The sequence below is a fragment of the Myotis davidii genome, unplaced genomic scaffold, assembly GCF_000327345.1.
Source record: "Myotis davidii unplaced genomic scaffold, ASM32734v1 scaffold399, whole genome shotgun sequence".
Lineage (NCBI taxonomy): Eukaryota > Metazoa > Chordata > Mammalia > Chiroptera > Vespertilionidae > Myotis > Myotis davidii.
In genome coordinates, this window is record NW_006292094.1 from 3,485,868 (window position 1) to 3,491,997 (window position 6,130).

General features: G+C 55.9%; 1 protein-coding gene across 8 annotated transcripts in view; it reads left to right on the forward strand.

Moving 5' to 3' along the window:
• The first annotated feature begins 94 nt into the window (after positions 1-94).
• The window catches only part of HRH2 (histamine receptor H2), a 49,098-nt gene continuing 43,062 nt past the window's right edge, over positions 95-6,130 (forward strand). For 3 of the 8 annotated variants that reach the window (XM_015565103.1, XM_015565102.1, XM_015565105.1), the window contains exon 1: positions 98-246. The gene's annotated coding sequence lies outside the window, so the exon portion shown is untranslated. Of the gene's footprint in view, positions 247-303; positions 463-6,130 lie in introns of those variants that run through there. The other 5 variants (XR_435757.2, XM_015565106.1, XM_006765405.2 and 2 more) reach the window with 4 other exon arrangements.

Consider the following 6,130-nt stretch of genomic DNA (forward strand, 5'->3'; position numbering starts at 1 on the left):
TGAGCTCTGTGCACGGAGCGGGTGGGGAAGGGGAGCGGGAGAGCTAGAGACTCAGAGAGGAAAAAAGGAAGGCGCGCTGCAGAGCGAGGAGGAGCGAGTGAGGGGCGGAGACCAGGAAGTGGGTGCGGGCATGGGGCTCGGGGCTCGGGCCACCCTCTCCGTCCCAGTCAGGGAGCCAGAGAGCGGCGGGCGCCGGTAGAGGAGGCGCGGGAACCGCAGCGGAGCCCTCGGCTTCAGCAGCACCAGGTAACACGGCCGGGCACTTGCTGGAGTTTCCCCAGCGTCTCCGGACCCAGAGTTCGAGCCGGCGCTGCTGCTCGCTGGCTGTGCATGACCTTGGCCGGTCCCTCAGCCGGTGGAGCCTCAGTTTCCTCCTCTGTGACCCATGGAGCCCTGCCGCTTCCGCCAAGGGGATGCTGCGAGCGCGGGGATGCAGTCCCGGTGCGCCGTGCGCTGGGTCAGGTAGTGTCCTCTCTCCCGCGTGGGCGTGGATCTGCGAAGTCCACTTGCGCTGAAACAGTCAGCCCCTGGGCGGCCGGGTCTGGGTGGAGGCACTGGAGCATGAAGCGACTTTGTGCTTAAGGAAAGCCAGGGGCTGGCCAGGGGTGGCGAGATGGGCCCCTAGCTCTCAGGGATCGTCTTCACCAGCTGCTCCCTGATGCTGGGATGGAGCTGAGGGCAGCGCTCCGGGCAGGGACGCTCCCACCCCCACCCCCCAACATCTGGAAAGGGGTTCGCCTCCAGGATGAGCCAAGCAAGTGGCCTCGGCTAAGAATCCCAGTTCGCCTGCTTACTCAGTGCAGCTGACCTTCAGCAAAAGGGCTTCAGTTTCCTCCCCAGGAAAGGGGTATATGCGTGCCTGCTCGGAGATGGCTGGGAGGGTAGGAGGGGGCGGGGCAAGAAGGTCCTTGCAACTGTGGTGCCCCCACCATGGCAGCTGTCACACCTTAAATCAGGGCCCAGAGTGCAGGTGCCCTTTGCCTCCCGGAGCCCATCGTCATCACCAGGTAGGTCCTCCCTGGTCCCCTTTGCTAGAGATGGTCAGTGGCCCTGCTGGGCATGAAGCAGGACCCAGGGACAGGGGGACAGGAGCCCCCCCAACCCAGACACACATCTGGATGGTTCCCTAAGACATGAGATCTGTGAGATGCCACTTCATATCCTGTAGAGATTCCTGGTTTCTCTCGGAGCCTCCGTCTCCTGATTTGTCATACGAAGTTGTGACTTATGAGTTCCCTGTAGGTTATGAAAGGCGATTGGAGAGATATATTGATTGTCCTCCCTGACGCTGAGATATGCTGAGAACTGAATAGAAGGAGAAAATGCCACTTCTCTGACAGCTGCCCTGTGCGGGCCTGGGGTGCTATGTATACAGCAGTGGCTACAGTCATCTCACCAATCCTGGGAAGTCAGTGCCACTAAAACCCAATTTACAGACGAGGAAAGCAAGGCTCAGGGGGTCCGTGATCCACAGAGTCACCTGGTAGGAAGTGCCTGTGCTGGGGGTGGCCTCAGGTCTGCCTGGCCCCAGACATGGCTGTGAAAAGTGTCTATCACCGGCTGGGCGCCTGGCAGGTGCCAACCCGAGCAGCAGGATTTCCTGGCCCAGGCCTCATGGAGAAGGCGGGTCTGCTGGCTGGCCGTGGGCCTGGGCGCCTTTGCCAGGTGGCTTTTCCAGGGTCTGAAGGGAAGGTCACCCCTCAGCACCACGCAGGAAGCAGAGACCAGGCTGAGTCACTCCATTCCACCAACCCTCTTCCTTCCTCAACCACCTTGTCCGGGATCCCCTCGTCCCCATTAACCTTGGCCTCGGCTGCTTCCCCTGGCTTCACGGCACTTTCTGTTCCCCATCCTCCGTGGGTGACTAACTGAACTGGCCCTCCTGGTGATGCGTCCGAAGGGGAAACGAGGCCGGCTGTGGTCCATCTCCCCAGCGCACCAGGGAGGGGGACATGGGATTAAGACCCAATCCCGGGGATTAGCTCAGTCCTGGGAGGAGATCCCTGCTGGCTGGTGGGAAAACGGGCGTCCCGTTAGGCTAGAGAGGTTTCTCTACCAAAAAATGTTTTAAAAGAAGAAGAGGACATCCAAAGCAAGGACAGGGATATGAACAAAGGCTCTTTCGAATGCAAACAGATTCATCAACAACCAGAAAGCGCCTAAATGTCCAACAAGAGGGGTCAGTTAGGTTATGAGACAGCGTGCTGCTAAGAATGGACAGTTTTTAATGAATGGGTTCATGCTTGTGCATAGGCATGTATATGACATGGCCACAAATCTGTGGCGAGCACTTTTGAAAAAACACTGGAAGGAAATGAGCCAAAGCATGTTAACAATGTCTGCCGGCTGGGTGGTGGCATTATGGGAGATTTATTACTTGACTCTTTATAATTCTGAACTTTCCAGATTGTATGCAGTGAGCATACTCTTTAATAATTAGTGGTCATTGAACTGTCTGGTTTCTAGTGACAATATAACCCACCCACTCTCACCTCCTCCTGGCCAGCACCCAAGACAGGGCCAGCATATGAACACTTGTCAATTACAGGGCCACCCTCTTGGGTGAGGCCTGGTTGGCCCCTTAAAAGGAAGAGGAATACTAAGTTATTAACATCCGTTTGTTCTTACTATGTGCTCACGATAACCCATTTACAGAAAGGAAACCAGGAGCCAAACAAATGCAGCCAGGTGCCCGGGCCAGTGTCACACCCGGTTCAATCCCAGGCCATCTAGATTCAGAGACCACACTGCTAACCAGGGTCAGGAGGGTCAGCAGATTCTAGTAGCTGACATTCAAGCACCTAGCACTGCAGCCCTGCACTGTACAGGCACAGAACCGGCTCAGCGGTGACCTCCAAAGTGCCAGGTCTGTGCAGGATGCAGGGGACCCAGAGGCTCACAGTGCCATCTCTACAGAGGGGTGAGGGGCAGTGGCGTGCAAACAACGTCCTCAGGGCTGTGATGGGGAGTGTTTAGGAAACTGTGGGACTTCAGAGGTTGAAGGGTGAGGGCTCCCTGGAAGACTGATTATCAGAAATGGTTCTAGAAGGATCACCAGGAATTGACCAGGTGAGCAAGAAAAGTTAGAACAGTGGTTCTCACTGTGGACAGCTTCCCTCCAGGGGACATCTGGCAATGTCTGGGGGTATTTTTGATTGTCGCGACCGGGGTGTGTGTGTGAGTGGGGGGGTGTGGGGGTCCAGGGATGCTGCTACACATCCTACCAATGCACAGGACAGGCTCCCCACAATGAAGAATAGCCCTGTCCAAAATGCCCACAGCGCCGAGAGAGCTGGGTGGGAGGAGAAGGGAGATCCTGACCCGGGATCAGCCGTTCAAGGCAGCACAGGTGCTCACGCAGTGCCTCCTGTGGGCCGGGGGCTTGGAGCCCGTGACTGTACTACCGGCCGCCTGGCTGCCCTGCTGCCATCCTACCCCCACCAGCGACCAGTGGTCTCTTTTTTTAAAAAAAAGCATAAAAGCTTAACCGATATAATTCACAGACATACAATTCACCCATTTAAAGTGTACACGTAAATTGCTTTTAGAGTTGTGCAACCATCACCACGATCTAATTCCAGAACATTTTTATCGCCCCGAAAAGGAGCTCTGTACACACTGGCTGTCACTCCTGATCCACCCCCTACGCCAGTGATGGTGAACCTATGACACGCGAACTCATTTTTTGGTTGATTTTTCTATGTTAAATGGCATTTAAATATATAAAATAAATACCAAAAACATGTCTTTGTTTTACTATGGTTGCAAACATCAAAAAATTTTTTATATGTGACACGGCACCGGAGTTAAGTTAGGGTTTTTCAAAATGCTGTCACGCCGAGCTCAAAAGGTTCGCCATCACTGCCCTACGCCCACCCAGGGCTAGGCAACCACTGACCTGCTTTCTGTCCCTACTGATGTGCCTCTTCTGGACATTTCCTATCAATGCAATCACGTGATGTTCGTTCGGCCTTTAGTGACTGGCTTCTCTCACTTAGCATTTTATTGTCAAGATGCTCCCGTATCGGAGCAGTGCCAGTACTTGGTTCCTTCTTATGGCTAAAATCACATTCCTTTGTATGAACACCTCACGTTTTACTTATCTGTGTATCCGCTGAGGGACACTGGGGCTGCCTCCCTCCTCTGGCTGCTGTGGACACTGCGGGATGGGCATTTGGGAGAACGTGCATCTGCATTTCCTCGGGGAATATACCGGTGAGTGGGATTGCTGGGGCATATGGGAACTCCCTTCACCTTTGAGGAACCACCGGCCGGTTTTCTGGAGCAGCTGCCCATGTCCCCTTCCCTGCAGCAGTGTCTGCGGGTTCCATCTCCTCTGCATCCTCGCCAGTGCTTATTCCCCAGGCTTGGCTCCTCGCCATCCTGGTGGGGGTGAAGTGGTATCGCTGTGGTGTGGATCTGCATTCTCCTGCTGGCTAATGAGTGTGAACATCTTTTCGGGAGCTCGTGAGCCATTTGTTATCTTGTTTGTAGAACCATCTATTCTGATCAGAGTCATCTTTTAAAACTCCCGTATTTCGCCTGAAGTGCAAACCGCCGGAGGTCTGCAAGGCTGTGCATGATGGGGCGCCGCTCCGTGGGCCGCATCTCTCCGCACTCACCCAGCTCTGGCCACACTGGCCTCAGAGCGGCAAGCTGCTCCCTCCTCAGGCCTTTGCATGGGTCAGTTTAGTGAGTCCTCCCCGTCCTCTCAGTCTCAAGTGCCAGCACCCCCAGGCCCTTTCTAGCACCTCTCAAAACCTCTCTCTCTCTCTCTCTCTCTCTCTCTCTCATTCTCTCTCTCAAAATATGTTTTTATTGATTTCAGAGAGGAAGGGAGAAAGTGAGAGAGAGAGAGAAACATCAATGATGAGAATTGCACGCCCCATACTGGGGATTGAACCTACAACTGGGCATGTGCCCTTGACCGGAATCGAACCTGGGACCCTTCAGTCCACAGGCCGACGCTCTATCCACTGAGCCAAACCGGCTAGGACTCAAAACTTCTTTTGATCGTGTATTTGTTGTTGTTGTGTTTTGGTGGTTGTTTTTTTTACTGTCTGATAAGAGCTGGAAGAACTGGGCTGCAGACGTGACTACACCTTTCATCGCTGTGTGAACCTGGGCAAGCCACTGCCCACCTGAGAACCAGGCAGGGGCGTAGCTGACTTCCACTCGGCCAGGGCTTTCCCCACTCCGCCCTTCTCTGATCCCAGCTTCTATGCGACGGCGCTGCCAGGAGGCGTGGGCCTGGCGCCGTGGCAGTGAGAGAAAGGTGGCCAGAGCCAAGTTGGTCGTGCATGGGAAAGGTGGAGGGGCTGCCTGTGGCCAGCCGTGGGGACAGTCTCCAGGAGCACATGGCTTCTCTGCCCAGTGCCCCGCCTCCAGGAGCAGCAGCTAGAACTGTCAACAGCTCCAGGAAGGACTGGACACTGGGGCCACTTTTGGCTCTGGAACTGCGCAGTTTTCCTGGAGAGCTGGAGAAAGGGGAGTCTGTCCGTGGCCGGGACACAGAGGGCGTGGTGGGAGGGGGAGAGGAGACGGAGAGGGGCGCCAGAGGGAGGCAGGCCCCACGCCTGGGCCACGTGTTGCTCTGCGGGCTGTGCGTCACATGAGGTCACACCCACTGAGTCTTTGGAAGTGCTGGGCTGCTGCCTCCCAACAGCCCGATGGCTCGGGGCTCTAGCTGCTCCCACTGCCACAGTCGAGGCATCTGAGGCAGGCACCAAGCTGCTGGTCCCTGCAGTTACTCAGAGAGAAGCAGGGAGGCCAGACGACCCAGGTGGCTGGTTCTAGAAGCTTCTTGCTCTTCACCTCCACAGGCCTCTCGACACCCCCCCGGGGTGGGGATGGTTACCCCCATTTCACAGGAAGGGGAGGTGGGGCTGACACCGGGCGAACACGGCCTCACTGGTGAGAAGCACCAGCCAGCTGCTGTGAAAGCGCTTCTCGTCAGGGGCTGGAGCCGAGGTGCGGGTGGGTGAGGGGCGGGCTAGGAGGACAGGCCTCCTAACCAAACAGCCCCCTCTGGCCCTGCTGACCGTCCAGGGTCGTCTGCGAGCGGCCCTGCATGCACTGTGCGGATGAAGACCGTGTTTCTTTTTTTTAAATATTTTTTATTGATTAAGAT